The following is a 23,798-nucleotide window of genomic DNA, read 5'->3' on the forward strand; positions in this document are numbered from 1 at the left end:
AAAAAAGAATTGGATCCATTTAAAAACCACCAAGTCAAACTCAAACCTTCAAACCTGAATCTCAAGTACAAGACTACACTCTTTCTTGATGTCACACTCGGAATCAGAAAATCAATCAATCGGAATCGAGCATCTACTATGTATAAAATAACAATATATAATTAGATAAGGGGATGGAAAACTACATACAAGTAAATTCAGCAAAGCAAAGTTCAAAGGATTAGGAAACCTTTGGGAATTGAATCAATTTAGGCACAAGCCCCTTTTCTCGGAAAGACTTTAATCTTTTTTCTTTCCCAGGTTCATTCTATCATCCAAATTACATAAACTATATTGCATTAACAGCATCAGTACCAACTGATTGTCAGAGTTTTGTGGGATATCCTTATCAATAAATAACCCTCACTATGAGTTATTCTCACAAATGTTCACTGGTAATGATGACACCAAAGTCGACAGGTCAATGCACGTTCCCATATGCTGGAGGCATAAACAACAGGCAGTTGAGACCCCAGCAGCTACTTTTCCCTGGAGGAGTACACCAAGTGTGGCTTGCAGTCTCAAGGAGGAGAGCAAACTAATTCTCTTTCTACACGCCAGCGTGACGAAGCCTGAGGCTAAAGACGTCCAAGGCAGTTGCCCAATTATGATGGGGAGAGGTAGGGTTATGAGAGATAACCTTTGGGGGAAACATTTTGCTAAAAGCAGAGAACTTGTTCTGTTGCTTAACCTGTTATGTCCCCAGAGGAGTTCATTACCCTATTATTCCACTTACTATAAAGAGAATGGCCTGCTACTCTGATTCATTATGTTTCAGAGTTTTGTTCAACTTAAAAAAATTAAAAACCCCGCCCAATCCTGTGGGAAACCAAAGCAGCCCCTCCCCAGACTTCCAGTAAGCCAGTAAGACACCAGTAATAGACTCTCAGACACACAGAATGGCCTATTAGAGACCAACACCATCATTTAAATTTTTCCAGTAACTGCATAAAAAAGTAAAAGAAAACAGGTGAAATGAATTATAACAATTATTTTATTTAAGACAATATATCAAGATATATTTAACCTGATACAGTATCCCTTCAACAAGAGCTCAATAGCCACATGTGATTAGTGACCACCACCTGGATGATGCAGTCAGAGGCCACGATATCCTGCAGAGTTCTCACTGCTTTACTAAAGCTATTTTGCTAATCACTGTTTTTCAAAGTCTGTTTTGGTGGCAGGTCTTTTATTTGTTCACACGTGGTGATGAATACAAAATATGTACAACTCAACAGTCTTGGTGATGGGAAACCTTACTAAAACCTTCTTAGCCATAAGGAAAAGGGCACTTTTAAAAAGGAACCACCATGAGAAGGATGGCAAGTGTGAAATGCATGCTGAGCTCTCTCTAGATAAAGTGATCCAGCTACTGGCACATTCTGAAACAAAACAACCTCAGTAGGCACCGGTCCAGCGCTGTCATGTGACCATGAAGCAGCTATGCCCCCTGAAGCCATCAGGAAACCTCTTGGTCTAATAGACAGTCAGTGTTTCCCTGAAAGTGCTTCCTCCTACCTGTCAAGTCCTCTCTCCAGGTACCCTCTGCCACAAACGTCTCCTTGCCAAGCATGAGGCGATGCTAAGAGACCCTCCTTTCATGGGACCCCAAAACCACATAGGACTGGTAATTGGAGGCAGCAGTGACACACATGAAAATAAATAGTGTACTTCTGGTGAAGGAGGAGGTCCAGAGAGGGTAGAGGAAAACTTGGAGAGAATGCAAAAAAAGAATGAAAGAAAAGTGAATGAGTTAAGTAATTTAAAAAAGAAGTACTTATTCTCCCCCTACATTTGAGGAAAGGAGGGAAAAAGGGAGGGAGGGAGGGAGAGAAGGAGGGAGGAAGGAAGGAAGGAAGGAAGGAAGGGAGGAAGGAAGGGAGGGAAGAAGGAAGGAAATGAAGTAGTAAAACCTACTTATCCTAAAAGTCAACTCCAGTTAATAATAAAATCCAGGGTCAGTGTCTTAATGCTTGAGTGAGGCAGCAGACAAGCTTTCCAATATAATTAACAGAAGTGGATTTACCATGAAGTTAAAGATGCTTGAGCTGCACGGACTCTCACTTGCAGGGACGCTTTCAAAGTCCTGGGAGGAGCCCTAATATTATTCACATGGTCATATGTCTGTAAAATTTGCACACACGCGTGCACGCATAAACACACACACACACACACACACACACACACAAAGATATTTCAATCAGAATCTTAAGACTCTCTCTTTTCCTTTGACTTCCCTCCAGAGAAGGTCAGTGTTGAAGTGGCACAGAGTATATTTTAAGAATCTGGCTAAGAAGAAGTTGAGTCAGGAATACATTTAGTTTGGGGTTTTGTGGAATATATTTATGGGGTTCATTGCCACCTCTGTGTATTGTTACATTATTGTTAGCTATCACTGCAGTGTAAAAATGACTTCCAGGGACACTCCTACCACATACGATGCTGACTCAGTGTCATGACATGAAGATGTGAGAACAGAGGTCATGTGATAAGAATGTGTCCCATGGCATCCAGCACAAGAACTGTGTGGGCCCTAGAAGAGAAACAAGGTTTGAAATGTACAGAGGTCTATGGAAAAAATCTCCCAACCATCAGACACGTAAAATCAGAAGCAGAGGATTCAGTCCTCATCAACATCTAGTCAAAACCGAAGTTCTCTCCTACCATAAATATACTTGGTAATGAAACAGGTATAATTATAAATTCACCACACATTTTTACGTAGGCACTATGAGAAATCAAAACTATCAAAATTCTGGTATTTATAGACCCAAAACTATAGCAGTGAGTGTAACTGTGCGAAATTGCTTGTTTTATGTGTTCCAGCTAGCAATACAAAAAATAAATTTTAATAAACTATGCTAAAAGAAAGATTAAAGTATTTTTCTTTTCTCTATATAGAAAATATTACAAAATTGTTGTCATGTGAAGAGGCAATCAAAGAGTATGCTATCTAAAATGTAGGGGGAGGGGCTTCCCCGGTGGCACAGTGGTTAAGAATCCGCCTGCCAATGCAGGGGACACAGGTTCGAGCCCTGGTCCGGGAAGATCCCACATGCCATGGAGCAACTAAGCCCACAAGCCACAACTACTGAGCCCATATGCCACAAGTACTGAAGTCCACGCACCTAGAGCCCGAGCTCCGAAACAAGAGAAGCCACTGCAATGAGAAGTCCGTGCACTGCAACAAAGAGTAGCTCCCGCTCGCCGCAACTAGAGAAAGCCCAAGTCCAGCATCAAAGACCCAACAATGAAGGCCTGATGCAGACAAAAATAAATAAATAATTTAAAAAATGTAGAGGGAGAAGTATTACAAAGATATGTCAATATGTTTATTACTTAACTGCCTGTTGCTCTGTATGGCATGATATTTGATAACTGTCGTGTTTAAGAAAGAAATTTGACATTTCTTATGATTTTTTCCTCTTCCTAAATAAACATTCATCTTTATACCTAATTTTTTGGCTCCGGACGTGCAGGCCCAGCGTCCATGGCTCAAGGGCCCAGCCGCTCCGCGGCACGTGGGATCCTCCCGGACCGGGGCACGAACCCGTGTCTCCTGCATCGGCAGGCAGACTCTCCTGGCACTGCGCCACCAGGGAAGCCCCCTATACCTAATTTTTGTATTCGTAATTTTTCATTATTTTGCCTAAAGGGGGCTCCTCAAATAATACAATCTTCATATTGCATGTAAGGCTCCATAAAACCTTAGCAAAAAATAACTACACATACCACCATCCCCACCATGTGCATACACACGTACACACGGATGCGCGTGTGCACACGCACACACACACACGCACACATTTACTTGGGCAAGAACTGCCATGTTGACCCAGGTCAAGGATACCCACTGGACTTCCCATCCACTCCTCTCACAGGTTCAACTGCCCAACAGATCCAGAGATGAAGTGACTCAGTAGGGCTTTGGCAACTATCAGAATTGTATTAACATGTAATCTTGACAGATTTGGCTTTCCAGAAAGAAATGCATGGGTCCATATTTGCATACTAAGTGTCTGAATTCCACTATTTCACTAGAAAAGGTGAGCCTCTGAAACATTTGCTTGTCTTTTACTCATTCTTTAAAATTCTAAAGACATTCTGATACACCCTACTTAAAGTTGACCTATAAGCTCATACTTGTGTGTAAGTAGGTCTGAAAAAGACTAGTCAATGATTATGATAATATTCAAAGTATTCCTGTTCTATTTGGGGTCTGTAGTCCCTGTAAGGTATCTCTGTCACAAGGCACTATATATTCACTTGTCACAAGTGAAGTTTTACTGTCACAAGAGCAACAGTAACAGAAGTTACTCTGGTTGTCACAAGGAAGGCAAATGAATATTGCTGTCTAGCATCTCATTAGAAATTGGTTTCACCAGGGTTTTGTAAAATTTTCTTCTGCTGATTGTCTTGTTTGCAGTCATCCCACTTCGACTTACCATGAGCTCTTCTGTTGCTATACAATGGCTTTTTATAGGAACTGGGTATATTCCCTATCTTTTGATGTTCAATTTACATGGTGACAATGTTGAGACCACTGAAGAAGCCACGTGTAAAGCTTATGACTGACACAAGTCTCACAGTCACACATACCACTCTTGGGACCAGGAATGGCCAGCCCTCATGCTTAACTTCTGTATCAGTCAGGGTCTTGGCAGGAAACAGATAGAACATTCAAACTGCATCATTTGAAAAGAGTTGAACAAAGCGGATATTTGCAAAGGTATGGGAAGGGTTTAGGTAAACCGACAAGGAACCTCCCCTACATGAGCCTAGCTACAGTGGAGAGCTGTTACTACTCCTAGGCCTGCAGAGGTGAGGGGTAGAGTAGATGCTAGAATCCAAAATGGGGTAGCCAAATGGAGAGGGCTACCTGACAGGAGCTATGGCCCTTAACAGAAGGACAGACAGCCAATGGTGACCTGGCAGGGAAGGAGTCAGGGGAACAAACACCCCAACTACATTCTCCTCCCACTCTCAGATCTCCTGCCACAGCCCCCCACAGGCTGGACCCAACGCCAGCAGAAGTCAAGGGAGCCACTGATGCAGCTGTAGAGGTGAGCCTGGAGCACAGAGCAGAGCAAAGGGCAGAGAGAGTGGAGTCCAAGGAACATCGGGAAGATCTTCAGTGTATCCTTGAGAATGAGAGGGAAAATCTTTTCATTACAAAGTGTACTGATGCCATAGTTAAAAGTTATAGTGGTTCCTTCATAAGACCTAAAAATTACAGTGTAGAGGCATACAATGGTTTTCAAACCATAAATGCATAATATAGGAAATTCAAAAGCAAAACGGCTGCAGCCTATTAGGAGCTACACTCAGTCAGACTGACCACCCTTAATCAAGGCTACCTTCTATTTGCCAGGCTCCCCAGCGTCATGCTGGCTTTCTTAGTTTGGGTTTTCCACTTTGCTGTCATCATATGGTTGAGACACACATGCTACGTGGATAAAAGCTAAGGAGATGACAGTTCACACTCTGATGCCACTAGTGAAAAATTTTAGTGATATGTGGAACAACCTGGTACAGGTTAGTCTATGACACAGGACTATTTGGGGCTTTTTAGGGCAAAGTTGAATCTGCTCAACAAAACTGTCATTGATTTTATGTGAGTACTTCTTATTTATTACACATCAAACCGTAGGGCAATGGACCGCCTCCTTTCCCTACAGTTCCATCTGCTAATGAAATACACATCTTCTCACCCTGCTATTTCCATGATGTAGCTGACAGAGCATTTTGATACCTGACTCAGGTTTTAATAAGGAAGAGGAGACACTGGTATAAGAAAATGCCTGGGAAGGTGGAAGCCAATTCCTACTGTGCTGGCCTCTTTCTGGGGCACGTGTGTTACTTGCCAAGGATGGCAGAAGGGCAGGTTTCCGTGACGAATACAGGATAATCCCCTTCAGATGGAATGCCCAAGATCCCACTAAAATCCCTGCATTTGGGGGGGGGGGGTGTTACACAACTGTTATTCTGTTAGGAAGGAACAAGGGAGCTATGTCCCCAAAGGAGAGTGTTTTTTAAGTACACAGTAATAAGATCTGGCAATAAACTACACATCCAAGGGAAAGGAAAACAAAGTGCAAGATGAAGAGAAAGGGAAAATAAAAAACAGGCCTTGTCGGGGCTTCCCTGGTGGCGCAGTGGTTGAGCGTCCGCCTGCCGATGCAGGGTATACGGGTTCGTGCCGCGGTCTGGGAATATCCCACATGCCGCGGAGTGGCTGGGCCCGTGAGCCATGGCCGCTGAGCCCGCGCATCCGGAGCCTGTGCTCCGCAACGGGAGAGGCCACAACAGTGAGAGGCCCGCGTACCGCAAAAAAAAAAAAAGAAAAACAGGCCTTGTCAAGAAGCCATCCCTCAATGTTTTTCTTAACCAATGAAGGGTAAGAAAGGCTTCTAACCTCACATTTCCTACCACTGGCATTTACTTAGAGAAAGTATAGACTTTTCATTTGTGTTAGTCTCTTTTTGGTAACACTAAAGAACTTTCAGTTTCAACCAGCCAGCTTCATTCAACAGGATTGTTTCCCTTCAAGGGGCAGCTTTTAGGAAAACTTCACTCCTTTCAATAAAAGAATAATAAAAGAAGTGAGGAATTCACACCCATCTTTCTCTAAATGCAAAGAGAGTAAGTGATAAATATCACTCTTGCAGAGAAAATGTGTCTCCCTGCTTAAAAAATACACACAATGGATAGAGTGACAGCTTAAAAGGGGCTCAAACGAGACAAAAATGGGAAACTGGGGCTTCCCTGGTGGTGCAGTGGTTGAGAGTCCGCCTGCCGATGCAGGGGACACGGGTTCGTGACCCGGTGCGGGAAGATCTCACATGCCGCGGAGCAGCTGGGCCAGTGAGCCATGGCCGCTGAGACTGCGCGTCCGGAGCCTGTGCTCTGCAACGGGAGAGGCCACAACGGTGAGAGGACCCCATACCGCAAAGAAAAAAAAAAAAGGAAACTGACTTGTACCTACTGTGTTAACTGCATTCTGTACTGGGAAGGTGCTGCATTCACAGGGTCTACATACCAACTTGGACTTGGAAATCATCTCCCAGAAATGCCTAGAGAGGAACCTCGATAAATACGTCGTAATCAGCCCTCACAAACATTTTACTTTATGGAACATTCTTTCCCTCTGAAGTGGCCCTCTGATGCTGTTTAGCCTAGGATTGAGTGCCTTCTCTTCCTGTTTATTAATCACAGGGCTGGAGCTGGTTTTCTAATTAACTTCATCTAGATCATAAAACCATCCATTTGGGACCTCGGACTTCACATCTCATTTCACAGATGAGAAAAACTAAAGTTCACTGAGGCTAAGTGACTTGCTGCAGATCAGACAGCTCATCAAACTGAGCCCAACCTGAAGGTCTTTGGACATGGAGCCTAGGGCTTTTTCTACTATAGCACTTACTGGGTCCCCAGCCAAAGGCGGCCTTTCAAAACTGGGCTGTCAACCACCAGCACTGAAAGAAGCCAGTGATCCTGGCACCTCAAGCTGAAAGCTGCACTTGAAAAGGATTTGGAAACCCTGGAGGGTTGACGTCCTTGTGACTAATGTTACCAAAACCTCCCCAAGTCAGAGCTGGAACTGCTGATGCTGAGCTGTCCTCCAACTGTAACTGAGCACGCAGCTCCACAGAAGAATGTAAAACACTCCCTCCACGTATCTTGGGATCACACACACTCAGAGGGTTTGTTTTGTTTTGTTTTGCTGTGGCCTGCACAGAAGTCAGTAGCAGATTATTTTTACGTAAACTATTTACAGATTCAGAAAACTAAGGAAAAACCTTAAGAAGACAATTCTCCATTCACTGTAATAAGGAATAAATAAATTAACCCCACATTATGTCCTTGTAATATATACAGAAGGATTGTTATCCTTCTGATTTCAAAAAAAACACTTCAGATTTCTTTCTCTCTTCTTCCTTCCTTCCCACCCTCTCTGTTCCCCTTTTATGCCATGAAGGCAGAAGTGATTCCAATGTGGACTTTTGCATATTCTTAAAGAAAGAAGGAGAAGAAAAGAAAAGAGAAGAGAAGAGAAGTAAAGAAAAGGAAAGGAAAGGAAAGAAAAACACAAAACCCAAAGCTGATCCACATCTAAAATTTCAACACTTTGAAGTCACTTACGTTTAATATAATATTGTTCTTAATAAAATTACTAGCTTTCACAGAAGCATGGACTTTCTTATTTGATGCAGGAAAAAAAGGCACAAAGATTTCCCAGAAAGGCTGAGGGCCAAGGGAGTTGGAAGAGAGAGCCAAGAAAGAAAATTCCAGTCATCTTAGTTGCTCTACTTAGGGAACATTGCCCTTTCCTCCTAATTAGCTAGCCAAACACCATTAATTTTCACAAACACACCTAGGATTAGTATTCAACCCTCTTCCTTCAATTCTTTCCAAGTAAAATCAGCTGCAAGAAAAGGACAAGCCTGGGAATTTGGGAATCTTCTGCTCTTTTCCTAGTAAGAACACATTTAGTAAAACAAAACAAAAACCAAATTACATTCCTTAAAAGACACGTATTTCCTAACAATGCCTCCTGCCTGATAAGTAACCCAGGCTGACACTGAGGCTGACTTGCTCTCACTCAGCCCAGTGGGTAAAACTGCCTGGTGCTCACACACACGTTAGTTCTCCAAGGAGGACAAAGTGCGGAGGCGTCCTTCCTGACCTCAGCTTTCACAGTGACCTTTCCTTTCTATAAGAAACCTACTGTAACATATTGAAACCTTTGAGTTTGGGGGCTATTTAAGCTTAAAATTGAAGTCCACACATTTCTTCTGAATCCTAATTTTTAATTTTCAACCAAATATACTTCTGAATTCTTTCATTTGCATAACAAGGAAAACGTGAACAGAAATACAATGTGGAAAGAAACATAAATACGAAGAGCATGTTATAGATGGCCCCTGAAATTAGCCTTAAGAGTTAGGTACCCAAGTTGGAGCGATCACATTCGACTCCCATCATGATACGGAGCCGTCATCATGGAAGTTCCTACTTCTCCCCCTATTTACCAACCGAAACAATCAAGTGTTTCTACAAAAGGATAGTGTGAGGATAAAGCAGAAAACCTCTCTGGTGCTATTAGAAATGCATGTTCCATCCACCCCTAGAGTCACTATTTTCTGTCTCAGACTGTGTTATGGAGTCCTCTTGGCCAGGAGAGTAGCTATCCAACAAAAAGTGGAGAAAACAGAGAACTTTTCGTCATCATCTGCCATGTCCCTCCATGTAAGGAAAAGGTGACCCTAGATCCTTTATGGCCAGTGTTAGAACCGTTTCTCCAGCTCCAGCGGGCACTCTTTAGCTACGGTAACTAAGTAGGGTAAGTACATATATGCAAGTTCTAATGGTTTGTCACAGATAGGGCGTCTAAAATAGGTAGAGAGAAAGAGAGAAGAAAAAGAAAACATTTCCCCACAGCCCCCCAAAGAAAAAAGAAACAAAGTCATTGTAAATATGTTTTTCTGATTTTCTTATGTAGGGACCACCACCTCCTGAACTTATAAGGGAAACTTTCTTAAGGATAATCACTTGTCTTCCAACTGATGTACTTCATCTTTAACATATATGCTATTAAGATCATGTAAACTTTCCATGCTAGAAATCCTCCTGTCTAAACGATATCAATGATTTGGGAATCCAAGGTAAAATTAAGTCCTTTAAAACTCCAAGAACCGATGATCCCCTCCCTGAGTGTTTTTTTTTTTTTTGTAACATCTTTATTGGAGTATAAATGCTTTACAATGGTGTGTTAGTTTCTGCTGGATACCAAAGTGAATCAGCTATATGCATATGTATATCCCCATATCCCCTCCCTCTTGCGTATCCCTCCCACCCTCCCTATCCCACCCCTCTAGGTGGTCACAAAGCACCGAGCTGATCTCCCTGTGCTATGCAGCTGCTTCCCACTAGCTATCTATTTTACGTTTGGTCAAAAATGTAATTGACATATATACCAAAATATTTGGTATATATGTCAATGTTACTCTCTCACTTCGTCCCAGCTTACCCCTCCCCAATGGCCATCACCAAAAAATCCCTGAGTGGTTTTTACACAGGTCTCCAACACTGAGTTCATTACACACTAGCTGCTTTTGCGGATGCCAGATATGTATAAATTTCTTCTGTAATTGCTTGCACTGCTTGGAACTGCTCATCCACAGGAGCAGCAGGAAACTACAGGGGAAATGGTAAGCTCTGTTAATGGAAGCTTCCACATGGACACAGAGCTGTCACAGCTGTCACAGTCACCATGCAGCAAAGTGTATGCTGGTGCCAGATGTCTGCTCACATCACTGCTGCAAGCCCACCAGCGGATGCCAAAGCACCCCATTACCTCACTCATTCAACCCATGTCTGCTGAGCTCCTACTATTCACTGGGGCTGAGGATACCATTGCAAGCGAGAGGCCTCATCTGTAAATGCCTCAGCAGTGGGGTAATTCTTACCATTAGCATTTGTTAGGAGCCAGTGAACTGCTCCGTGTGGATACCTTTATCTACTGATCTGAAGAGACTCTGAGAATCTAACAGCTGGAAGGGATGGCTGAGGTCCTAAGAAATATACAAAAACAACAAAATTGATACCATGTAGGGAGAGCACTGAACTCTAGATGAATCGGCTAGGATTCCTCAACCTCAGCATCTTTGACATTTGGGGCCCGATAATTCTTTGTCGTGGGGATGTCTGTGCCTTGGAGGGTGTTAAGCAACATCCCTGGCCTCTGCCTGCCGGATGCCAGGAGCACCAGCCCCCCAGGTGTGACAGCCAAAAATGTCTTCAGACATTGTCAAACATTCCCTGGGGGACAAAACTGCCTCCAACTGAGTACCACTGAAACAGATGCCACAAATAGGCTTCAAACTAGGAATTTTTCCTTCCAGTTTTATGGAGATATAATTGATATATAGCACTGTATACGTTTAAGGCATACAGCATGATGAATTGACTTCAAACTAGGATTTTATGGTATTAAAAAAGGCAGGAGGGCTTCCCTGGTGGCGCAGTGGTTGGGAGTCCGCCTGCCGATGCAGGGGACGCGGGTTCGTGCCCCGGTCCGGGAGGATCCCACGTGCCGCGGAGCGGTTGGGCCCCTGGGCCATGGCCGCTGGGCCTGCGCATCCGGAGCCTGTGCTCCGCAACGGGAGAGGCCACAGCAGTGAGAGGCCCGCGTACCGCAAAAAAAAGGCAGGAAGATGGAAAGAGGGGAAATAAGTAGGCACATAGTGTCCCTTTGAATAAGACTTCCAAATTATCAATAGATGACCCCAGAGTCAAGTGATTTACACCCCACCCCCAGTACATACAAACACAATTTTTCCCCTTTATTTTACGACAGAAAACCCAGTATGGAAACACTCTAATTCTAAAAAGAATCACATGTGGTTCCGTTTTGTAAGAAAATTTTCCTTCTCCAGAAGCTATTGGTAATGAGGACAGAGAATGGGGCATTCTCTCCTGGCTCAGCCTGGATGATTAATTACCTCTGTGGAACAGCAATGCAGCAGCTGTGTCTGCCAGTGTCCCTGGGACCCATAATTAACCCAGAAGGTCCTCCAGGGGGAATCAGACAAGAAGCCAAAGGAATATAATTAAATCCCTTTTGCAGCTTTAAAGGTGCTCAAGTCCTAGATTCTTAACCAGATCCATTCTTTGTCTGGAAGCACGAGTTCTCCACCCGGGTTGCCCATGATCTTCCAAATAATCTAGCTTTTGTACTGTATTAGTCAATATTGATGTGATGTAAAGTTACTGAAAAAAATACAAAAACAAGGTACAGAAGAGTGTGTCTGGGCTGCTCTCATTTGTGTAAAGAACAAGACACTTAGGAGTGTACATGCAGGAAAAATTTCTGGAAGGAAACAAGAGAAACAACATTGGCTACCTCTGAGGACTGTAAATGGGGTCACAAGAAGCTCATTTCACTGAACAGCTTTGCATCCTGCTTGAACTTTTGTTCACTTGTGTATGTTATTATATAATAATGACCAACCATCACGGGGCAAACTTGGCAAGACAGGTGTGGAATATAATGAAAAGTAGGAAACATAGTGAGAAGCCAAGAGATTCCACACCTCCCCCAAAGGCCACTGATCTCCCTGACAGGATTTATGTTGGCCATAGTTTCACAGAGTCTGAAAATTAACTACATAGGCTTTCTCCATAAAAGTCCAATAAACATTTTTTGACTACCTACGATGCCCAAGATACTGTAAGGGCAGTTCACATAAAAGAGCTCAGGTGAACCTTAAATAACCCTAAGAAGTAGAATCTCTACTCTCATCTGAACCTCAGGACCTTGCCCAAGGTCACTGAGGTGCGGAAAGGGCCACACGAGGCCTGAGCTTGAAGCCCAATCCTGTCCCTCTACTTCACCACCCATCTTCAGAGCACTGGGTGAAGTGACCTCTCAAGGCCACTAACCTCACCACTGCTTGGAGTATTGTGAGAGATCAGTGGCCTTCTCATGGCTGGTGTCAGGCTCACAATATAATTCTAGGTACTGCAGTAATAAGGATGCCCATTCTTGTGTCAGATTTTGTATGTTGTAGGACAGGCCACAGGAAATAGAAAGGTGACATCTGTGTCTGTCATGCTTATCTTCTGGGGGATGATCCCAGCAGTGCTGGGTTGGCTGCTCTGGCTGAAGCCTGGGCTCCCTGCTTTAGCCTTCTGGTGGCCTGAACAACTAACTCATCTTCCAATGGTTAAACATTTTCAGAATCTCCATTCTTTTTTTTTTTGGCCATGCTGCACGGCTTGTTGGATTCTCTGTTCCCAGACCAGGGACTGAACCCAGGCCACAGCAGTGAAAGCCCGGAATCCTAACCACTAGGCCACCAGGGAACTCCCCAAATCTCCACTCTTTAACCAAACATACCTGCCTTTTCTTCCATTCCTTCAGAATAATTCTCAATAATTATTCCTATAAACTTAGCTGTGAAGAAGGGTCTATGAAGGGTCCTTTCTTCAGTAATGTGTTTTCACAGGGCTTCTGGGAGCCTCAAAGGGCATTCTGTTCAGTGAATGAGTACAGAGAGACATCTTAAGGAAAGAATGGTTTCTAGAAGCCTTTGAATCACAGTACTCACCCAACCTGACACCTCTTCGTTAACCCCTTTCTCCCAGGGTCCTTATGGATGTAGCAAGACTAGGGAAAATTCAAATAAAAACAGCAAGCATGAAAACTTCAATCTTAAAGAAAACAAAGAACCAAATCTATTTTCCACACAACATGAACCATGAAACGTAGTCCTTCCCACCCCCTGTCGGGCATTTGCCTACCATGTACCTTCAATCTTCACAACTTCAGCCGCGGATAATTATCCAACAAGGATAATCAATAGTGTGTCTAAATAAAAACCCTTCCCAGCAGTGGCTAAAAGCCAAACACAGAGGGTCTGAGACCCCAGTCCCTACTCTGCTCCTCGAGGCCCTGAGCCAGGGTCAGCCCACCCGATAAACCTGGCTCACACTGAATGTCAGTTACTCTGTGAGAGGCTGCCCTGGGAAGTGACTGGAAATTGTGTTCAGCTAAGATACGGAGGGTTGCCATACTCTTTACTAATAGATCAAGTAGCTTTTCAAAGTCTGATTCGGTGGCAATGGGGATTAACTGTGTTCTTTTCCAATCACGTTCCTGGCCTGATCCCTTCTGGGACAGCTTCCTTAGTTAGCAGTAACTCCCTCACAGGTAACCTTCACCTCTCAGGAGTAGAGGCGGCGCAATGAATCTCCTGGACCTCAGGAATAAGCTCTTTTACACTCTGCGGAGGATGTCTTGTGGACTCCTCCCAGCCAGCAGGGCCCCGCTGAGCACTGACTCCTAAGGAGATGCCCAAGTGAGGGCTCCCGGCTTTATACAGACACATCAGTCTGGAGGACGTCCTCGGTGAATGGGCAGGTGGGCCTGGAGGATAACTAAGTGCCCTTAGAAGATCATTTTTAAGCCTTATAATCAGATCTCAAGGTCCAGTCACAGTCTTTTTCTAATAAAATTCCAGAGATCTAAACTTCTAAATCAATCCAATAGCCTCAATTAAGAAATTAAAAGCAGTCATCATTTACAACTCATACTTATACACACACATACACACACTTCAAGGTAAGAGGAATTTTTGCTTCCCTGGCATCTCCTTTACCCCAAATGATTTTGCTTACAGGGATCCCACTGGTGCCCGAAGAGGCCTCTCTGAGCAGAAGATGCTTTGTCCTTGTCTAAACAGGTGCAGAGCCAAAGGAGCAGAGAACAGCCTGTCACTGGCTGACCAGGAGAGGCAGTGGAGGGGGCCTCAGCTTCTGGGTTGGTCCTTTTCTCCCAGCAAAAGCCCACTCACGCTTCCAGACCCAGCTCAAGCTGAGCTAATCCCTCCCTCTTCTGTAATCACAGCTTGAGGTGCACATACCTTGGCCAAAGCACTGAGCACATTGTGTTGTAATGATTATCTACATGGCTGTCTCACCAGTAGAGCACGAACTCCTACCTGAGCTACTATGCCTCCAGCACCTAACACAGGGCTCAGCCCCAGAGCAGTGGTGATAAATGAAAACTTACCCTAATGAGATTTGCTTATTCAAGCCTTTCTAAGTGTCTGACCAGATTTTGGTGAGGAAGAGAAAGTGACAGATGCAAAGGACAGGGGGAGGCAGGCTCAGGAGAGGACCAGAGCTGCAGTGGGCAGGGGCCGGCTATGGAAGCCAGGAGGGACACACAATGATGAGGACGGGCCCCTACAGAAATACTCAGATTACCTAAGACAGCAAGCTGTAACCTGGCCGAATGCGGGGGTCTCGGGAAATGGAACACGGGGCAGGTAAATTTTAACGGCTGAAACAGGAATAAATGAGAGCACAGGCTGCTACCTGGAGGGCAAGCTGTCTAGGATTACCCTGGAGGGCCGAGCCAGGCCAGCACGAAAGGACTGCAGGGAAAGGTCAGCGTGCATCTTGACCTTTTCAAAACCTTGAGAAACACCGGCAGGACTCTTGCCCACCCTCCTCCTTACCACCAACCTACCGTGGGGGCAGCCTCTCTGTCCTTTCAGCCTGTTTGACACGCCTACATAAATTGTGCAGAGATGAATTTGTGTTTTAGTGGAAAACTACGCATTGTCTACATACAATACACACTTAAGGGTTATCTGATTCTAGCCCTGCCCGTTGTCTTTGAGTTGTTTGCACCTCTTTGTTTACAGGTTAAACTGAGAGACATGCCATCATGGTCATGCCTGGTAGAGGTTCAACTGCCTTCTCTCTTGCTCTGTGCAAAAATCAGTCTGACTCCGTTTACATATTTGTTTCGGTATTCCTGATCTAGAAATGTATCTGGTTTTCCATTCTCTTTCGAACTTGTTACAACATCTGCATGGTTCCTTTGTTGATGAATGAGTAAAACAAAACCTTTGACATGTGCTCATTTTGGTATCTGTAGGAGAGCCATGGTTTTACCTTTTTCTGAAAAGCATCTTTTAACAATTGCTATTACCTCAACTCCAAACTTTTAATCGCTTTTTAAAAGGAAGACCCCTCATTTCACATCTGGAAGACTATTCATGATATTTAAGTTGCATGTTCCTTATTAGCGTGCAACAGAAAGAGCCCTTAACAAGGGACTCCTCGTGGCTCCCAGTTCTGCCACTTATCGGTTATGTGTCCTTGAGTCTAAGTTACTTGATTTCTTTGGGCTTCAGTTTCTTCATCTGTAAAATAGAATCACTGTGAAGATCCAAGGAGAATGTACGTGAAAGTACAAACCTGCAGGTAAAGCACCGCAAATAGGAGCTATCACCACTGTCATTACCATCTTTACGGAAGGAAGGGATTCTTTTGTGTCGTGCGTGCGTGTGTCTGTGTGTGTGTGTGTGTGTGTGTGTGTGTGTGTCTGTTAATCCCAAGCTCTTAATTTATCCCTCCAGCCCCTTTCCCCTTTGGTAACCACAAGTTTGTTTTCTATGTCCATGAGTCTATTTCTGTTTTGTAAATAAGTTTATTTTTATCATTTTTTTTAGATTCCACATATAAGTGATATCATATTTGTCTTTCTCTGTCTGACTTAAACTTTACTTAGTATGATACTCACTAGGTCCATCCATGTTGCTGCAAATGGCATTATTTCATTCTTCTTTATGGTTGAGTAATACTCCATTGTGTGTGTGTGTGTGTGTGTGTGTGTGTGTGTGTGTGTGTGTGTGTATACACACACCACATCTTTATCCGTTCATCTGTCGATGGACACTTAGGTTGCTTCCATGTCTTGCCTATTGTAAATAGTGCTGCTATGAACACTGGGGTGAATGTATCTTTTTGAATTAGAGTTTTTGTCTTTTGTAGATATATGACCAGGAATTGCTGGATCATATGGTAACTCTATTTTTAATTTTTTAAGGAACTTCCATACTGTTCTTCATAGTGGCTGCACCAATTTACATTCCCACCAACAGTGTAGGAAGGTTCCCTTTTCTCCACACCCTGTCCAGCATTTATTGTTTATAGATTTTTTGATGATGGTCATTCTGACCGGTGTGAAGTGATACTTCATTGTAGGTTTGATTTGCATTTCTCTATTAATTAGCAATGTTGAGCATCTTTTCATGTGCCTCTTGGCCATCTGTATGTCTTCTCTGAAGAAATGTCTATTTAGGTCTTCTGCCTATTTTTTGATTGGGTTGTTTGTTTTTTTGATATTGAGTTGTATAAGCTGTTTATATATTTTGGGAATTAAGCCCTTGTCAGTTGCACCATTTGCAAATATTTTCTCCCATTCTGTAGGTTGTCTTTTCATTTTGTTGATGGTTTCCTTCGCTGTGCAAAAGCTTATAGGTTTGATTTGGTCCCATTTGGTTTTGTTTGTTTGTTTGTTTCTGCTTTGTTTTGTTTGCTTTTATTTCTCTTGCCTTGGGAGACTGACCTAAGAAAACATTGCTACAATTTATGTTAGAGAGTTTTGTCTATGTTGTCTTCTAGAAGTTTCATGGTATCATGTCTTATATTTAAGTCTTTGAGCCAGGAATTCTTAAAAGTGGAGAAACTCAGCTCTCCTCCTGCTTTTTTTTTTATGTCTTTATTGGAGTATAATTGCTTTACAATGTTGTGTTAGTTTCTGCTGTACAACAAAGTGAATCAGCTATATGTATACATATATCCCCGTATCCCCTCCCTCTTGAGCCTCCCTCTCACCCTCCCTATCCCACCCCTATAGGTCGTCACATCCATTTTACATTAGGTAGTGTATATATGTCAATGCTACTCTCTCACTTTGTCCCTGCTTCCCCTTCCCCCGCCCCGTGTCCTCAAGTCCATTCTCTATGTCTGCGTCGTTATTCCTGCCCTGCCACTAGGTTCATCAGTACCGTTTTTTGATTCCATATATGTGGGTTAGCATACATATTTGTTTTTCTCTTTCTGACTTTCTTTACTCTGTATGACAGACTCTAGTTCCATCCACCTCATTACAAATAACTCAATTTCATTCCAAACAAAAAGCCTAGATGTTTCTAGGCTTTTTGTTTGTTTCTGCTTTGGTTTTGCTTTTTCCATGCCATGCTGCAGGAAACATCCTCACCCATGTAATTTTGGCCCATTCGTTCTGGTATATCTGTAGGGTAACTTGCTAGTGGGGGAATTTGTTAGTTCACCAATTATGTGCTTTTTAAGTTCTTCAGTTTTCATCCTGGAGATTTAAAAAAATACATTCTCAAATGCTAATTTTGGAGTAAAGGCCTGATGCTAGTTGAGGAAGCCTTCTTTTTTAAAAAATAGCATTGAGTTATTTTGTGTGGCCGGGGGTGGAGGGAGAAAAGAGAAACATCATTTTACTCACGGTGCATCTAAATATATGAAAATGTGAGGTCCATCCACCTTATTACAAATAACTCAATTTCATTCCTTTTTATGGCTGAGTAATAATGCTCCATTGTATGTATGTGTCACATCTTCTTTATCCATTCATCTATTGATGGACATTTAGGTTGCTTCCATGTCCTGGCTATTGTAAATAGTGCTGCAGTGAACATTGTGGTACATGACTCTTTTTGAATTATGGTTTTCTCAGGGTATATGCCCAGTAGTGGAACTGCTGGGTCATATGGTAGTTCTATTTTTAGTTTTTTTAAGGAACCTCCATACTGTTCTCCATAGTGGCTGTATCAATTTACATTCCCACCAACAGTGCAAGAGGGTTCCCTTTTCTCCACACCCTCTCCAGCATTTATGGTTTCTAGATTTTTTGGTGATGGCGATTCTGACCAGCATGAGGTAATACCTCATTGTAGTTTTGATTTATATTTCTCTAATGATTAGTGATGTTGAGCATCCTTTCATGTGTTTGTTGGCAATCAGTATATCTTCTTTGGAGAAATGCCTATTTAGGTCTTCTGCCCATTTTTGGATTGGGTTGTTTGCTTTTGTAATACTGTGCTGCATGGGCTGCTTGTATATTTTGGAGATGAATCCTTTGTCAGTTGCTTCATTTGAAAATATATTCTCCCATTCTAAGGGTTGTCTTTTCGTCTTATGTTTTCCTTTGCTATGCAAAAGCTTTTAAGTTTCATTAGGTCCCATTTGTTTATTTTTGTTTTTATTTCCATTACTCTAGGAGGTGGGTCAAAAAAGATCTTGCTGTGGTTTATGTCAAAGAGTGTTTTTCCTATGTTTTCCTCTAAGAGTTTTATAGTGTCTGGTCTTACATTTAGGTCTTTAATCCATTTTGAGTTTATTTTTGTGTATGGTGTTAGAAAGTGTTCTAATTTCATTCTTTTACATGTAGTTGTACAGTTTTCCCAGCACCACTTATTGAAGAGGCTGTCTTTTCTCCATTGTATATTCTTGCCTCCTTTGTCAAAGACAAGGTGACCATATGTGTGTGGGTTTATCTCTGGGCTTTCTATCCTGTTCCATTGATCTATATTTCTGTTTTTGTGCCAGTACCATGCTGTCTTAATTACTGTAGCTTTGTAGTATAGTCTGAAGTCCAGGAGCCTGATTCCTCCAGCTCTGTTTTTTTTTTCTCAAGATTGCTTTGGCTCTTCGGGGTCTTTTGTGTTTCCATAAAAATTGTAAAATTTTTTGTTCTAGTTCTCTGAAAAATGCCATTGGTAATTTGATGGGGATTGCACTGAATCTACAGATTGCTTTGCGTAGTAGAGTCATTTTCACAATGTTGATTCTTCCAATCCAAGAACATGGTATATCTCTCCATCTGTTTGTATCGTCTTTTATTTCTTTCATCAGTGTCTTATAGTTTTCTGCATATAGGTCTTTCATTTCCTTAGGTAGGTTTATTCCTAGGTACTTTATTCTTTTAGTTGCAGTGGTAAATGGGAGTGTTTCCTTAATTTCTCTTCCTGATTTTTCGTTGTTAGTGTATAGGAATGCAAGAGATTTCTGTGAATTAATTTTGTATCCTGCTACTTTACCAAATTCATTGATTAGCTCTAGTAGTTTTCTGGTGGCATCTTTAGGATTTTCTATGTATCGTCTCCTCCTGCTTTTGCCTAAAGACCAAACAGGCAAAGTTGTCTTGGCAATAGACACTCCCTAGCACCAGGCCTGACCTTCTCTCTTGCCTATCCCTTCTCTTTTCCATCCTTTTCTAGAGGCTACACTGAAAGGCATCTATTTTGTACTGGCCTTTTCATGGCCTTCCAAAGTGAAGAGCATTCCCACCCTATTAGCAGAACAGGGCTGGGGCGGGGGCCTCTAAGAAGTCCTGCCTTCCTCCCCTGAGCACAGCAGGCACATTTTACAAAGACCTTCTAGGGCCAGGCCCTCTCCTGGACTGTCCAACTCTAAGGAGCGACTCAAGGCAGCAGCAAGGGCAGTCACCTCACAGGGGAGATAGGCGAGTGCGTCTCAGCAAGCTCCAGACCCACCAGGTATCAGCCACCAGATACCCAACGCCTGCCAGTAAACGAGCCTACGTGTTCCCTTAGTGCAAAGTGAAGCATATTCTGTTAAAAACATGCCCCACATTTTCATATATTTAGATGCACCATGAGTAAAATGATGTTTCTCTTTTCTCCCTCCACCCCCAGCCACACAAAATAACTCAATGCTATTTTTAAAAAAAGAAGGCTTCCTCAACTAGCATCAGGCCTTTACTCCAAAATTAGCATTTGAGAATGTATTTTTTTAAATCTCCAGGATGAAAACTGAAGAACTTAAAAAGCACATAATTGGTGAACTAACAAATTCCCCCACTAGCAAGTTACCCTACAGATATACCAGAACGAATGGGCCAAAATTACGTGGATGAGGATGTTTCCTGCAGCATGGCATGGAAAAAGCAAAACCAAAGCAGAAACAAACAAAAAGCCTAGAAACATCTAAATACCCATTAATAGAGACGATGGCACTGTTTTTTTAAAAAAAGTGCAGACCATCCATACAGTAAATGGGATACTGACATTAATGGGCACTCCACATACCTGTATGCTCACGTGTGACACAGCCTCGACGCAGATTACCAGGTGTAAAAAACTAACGGACAAAATGGTGTGTAGAGTATGATCCCTTATTAGAAATGAAGTGCATTTCTTCTGGAAGAATACAAAGAAACGCTCTTGGGGGACATGCACTGAGTGTCTGGAAAAGAAGAAGTCTCGGCATGTACTGTGCAGATGTAAGCCTTGTATGTGTATCACTTTTCTGTCTTTAAATGTCCAAAGGCACTATCTGGATTGTAAGACTTGAATTCATTTTCTTTTTGTGCATTTCTATATTTAACTGCTATGTTTTATAGCTCCAAAGAATATGAGTGTGTGATTTGTAAAAAGTTTTAGGGAAGAGGTTTAGAGATTTGTTGCTGTTACAAAATAAAACGAAACAGCTGTTGTGAGTATGTGGGAAAGCTATTTTCTGCAGTTTTCACAAAACCGCTTCATTTTGCCAGTGGGCAAAAAGGTTTTGTGACTTATAGCAACACTGTCTAGCTTGCAGAAACAATGTTAAATGTGAATTCATATAAATAACAGCAATAAAGTAACCCCCCAAATTCTACAGAATCTCAAAATGTCATCATCAAAGACATTTACCTCCCTTTCCGAGGCTGTCATGCCTCAGGACGTAAAAATCAATAGGCCCATTTCATCTCCTTGCCATTTTTCTGCAGTGAATCGGCTAGCATAGTGAGATAAATGTATGGTACCACCTGAGACAATGAGCTAACAAATATTTTAAAAGCTTTCACTAGGAAAGAATAGTTTCACCTTAGGAACAAGATAAAATTCCAGGTGACAATTTAGAAGTTTCTCTGTGTTTTGATACAAGATCAAAAAAGTGGGATACAGAATTTTAGAATACATAGGGGAGGAAAAATATCTTTACTTATCTCAGGCTCTTGATTAGGTCTCTGTAACAAAAGACAGATTAACAAGAGGAAAAGCATACAAATTTATTTAACATAAGTTTACGTGACACAGAAGCCATCATAAGAAAATGAAGACCTAAAGAAATGGTTAAACCTGAGCATGGTTTGTTTGTTTGTTTCCATTTATTTTATTGAAGTACAGCTCATGTACAATGTTGTGTTAATTTCTGCTGTACAGCAAAGTGATTCAGTTATAAAAATATATACATTCTTTTTCATATTCTTTTCCATTATAATTTATCAGAGGATATTGCATACAGTTCCCTGTGCTGTACAGTAGGACCCTGTTGTTTAAACCTGGGTGTTTTTTATGCTAGTTTTTTTAAATTGATTTGTTATACACCAGAAACTAACAAAAGTGTATAATTTGTTATACACTTTGTTATACACCAGAAACTAACAAAACACTGTAAAGCAATTATTACTCCAATAAAGATGTTAAAAAAAAAGACATAGTAATCCACTGGAAAATGGTAAAGATACTAACAGGCGACTCACAATTGAGGGAAAACAAATGATCTTACATAAATGTATGAAAAGGTGCTGTTCAGATTTGTCAGTAATCACGAAAATACAAATTAAAACGGAAGTGAGTTACCACTTCATACTCAAACCTGACAATGCAAGTGTTGACAAATTTGTGGAGAAATGGGAATGCTCTTCTGCTGGTAATAGAAACACATACAAGCACCTTGGAGAGCAAAATTTTAATATCTAGTAAATGGAAGATGCACATGCCCAAAGCCCAAATAGTTCCACTTCTGTTTGTGTACCCTGCATCAGAAGGACAGATAAGAATGTTTACTGTGGAGACCTTCAAGATGGCGGAGGAGAAAGACATGGAGATCACCTTCCTCCCCACAAATACATGAGAAATACATCTACATGTGGAACAACTCCTACAGGACACCTAGTGAACGCTGGCAGAAGACCTCAGACTTCCCAAAAGGCAAGAAACTCCCCATGTACCTGGACAGGGCAAAAGGAAAAACAGAGACAAAAGGATAGGGACGGGACCTGCACCTTGGGGAGGGAGCTGGGAAGGAGGAAAAGTTCCCCCACACAAGGAAGCCCCTTCACTGGTGGAGACTGCAGGTGGCGGTGGGTGGGGGGAAGCTCCGGAGCCACGGAGGAGAGCGCAGCAACAGGGATGCGGAGGGCAAAGCGGAGAGACTCCCGCACAGAGGATCGGTGCTGACCGGCAGCCCGAGAGGCCTGTCAGCTCACCCACCAGGGTGGGCGGGTCTGCGAGCTGAGGCTCGGGCTTCGGTCGGAGCGCAGGGAGAGGACTGGGGTTGGCAGCGTGAACACAGCCTGAAGGGGTTAGTGCGCCTCGGCTAGCCAGGAGGGAGTCCAGGGGAAAGTCTGGAGCTTCCTAAGAGGAAAGAGACCATTGTTTCAGGATGCGCGAGGAGAGGGGATTCAGAGCACCGCCTAAACGAGCTCCAAACGAGCTCCAAGAGGGGCGCGAGACGTGGCTAAAAGCGCGGACCCCAGAGACGGGCAGGAGACGCTAAGGCTGCTGCTGCCGCCACCAAGAAGCCTGTGTGCGAGCACAGGTCACTCTCCACACACCCCTTCCGGGGAGTCTGTGCAGCCCGCCACTGCCAGGGCCCCGGGATCCAGGACAACTCCCCCGGGAGAACGCACGGCGCACCTCAGGCCGGTACAACGTCACGCCGGTCTCTGCCGCCGCAGGCTAGCCCCGCGCTCCGTGCCCCTCCCTTCCCCCCGGCCTGAGTGAGCCAGAGCCCCCGAATCAGCGGCTCCTTTAACCCCATCCTGTCTGAGCGAAGAACACACGCCCTCAGGCGACCTACACGCAGAGGCAGGGCCAAATCCAAAGCTGAGCCCCTGGGAGCTGGGCCAACAAAGAAGAGAAAGGGAAATCTCTCCCAGCAGCCTCAGGAGCAGCGGATTAAATCCACAGGCAACATCATGTACCTGGCATCTGTGGAATACCTGAATAGACAACGAATCATCCCAAAATTGAGGCGGTGGACTTTGGGAGAAACTGTAGACTTGTGGTTTGCTCTCTGAATCTAGTTTGTTTCTGGTTTTATGTTTATCTTAGTTTAGTATTTAGAGTTTATTATCATTGGTAGATTTGTTTATTGATTTGGTTGCTCTCTTCCTTTTTTTTGTATAAATAAATATACATATATTTTTCCTTTTTCTCTTTTTATGAGTGTGTATGGGTATACTTTGTGTGATTTTGTCTGTATAGCTTTGCTTTTACCATTTGTCCCAGGGTTCTGTCTGTCCTTTTTTTCTCTTTTTTTTATTACTTTTTAATATTTTTTTGTTTTTTAATTATTTTATTCTATTTATTTTCTTTCTTTTTTTCTCCCTTTTCTTCTGAGCCATGTGG

General features: G+C 42.9%; 1 protein-coding gene across 3 annotated transcripts in view; it reads right to left on the bottom strand.

Moving 5' to 3' along the window:
- ABLIM1 (actin binding LIM protein 1) overlaps positions 1–23,798 on the bottom strand; it is a 306,271-nt gene that overhangs the window by 237,253 nt on the left and 45,220 nt on the right. Inside the window, exon 1 of one of the 3 annotated variants that reach the window (XM_027112674.1) lies at positions 13,155–13,213. The exons of the other annotated variants lie outside the window; for them this stretch is intronic. The gene's annotated coding sequence lies outside the window, so the exon portion shown is untranslated. Of the gene's footprint in view, positions 1–13,154; positions 13,214–23,798 lie in introns of those variants that run through there. 3 annotated transcript variants of the gene reach the window in all.

Source organism: Aethalodelphis obliquidens, unplaced genomic scaffold (assembly GCF_003676395.1).
Source record: "Aethalodelphis obliquidens isolate GAN/ISIS:26980383/991018 unplaced genomic scaffold, ASM367639v1 scaffold11, whole genome shotgun sequence".
In the NCBI taxonomy this organism is placed as follows: Eukaryota; Metazoa; Chordata; class Mammalia; order Artiodactyla; family Delphinidae; genus Aethalodelphis; species Aethalodelphis obliquidens.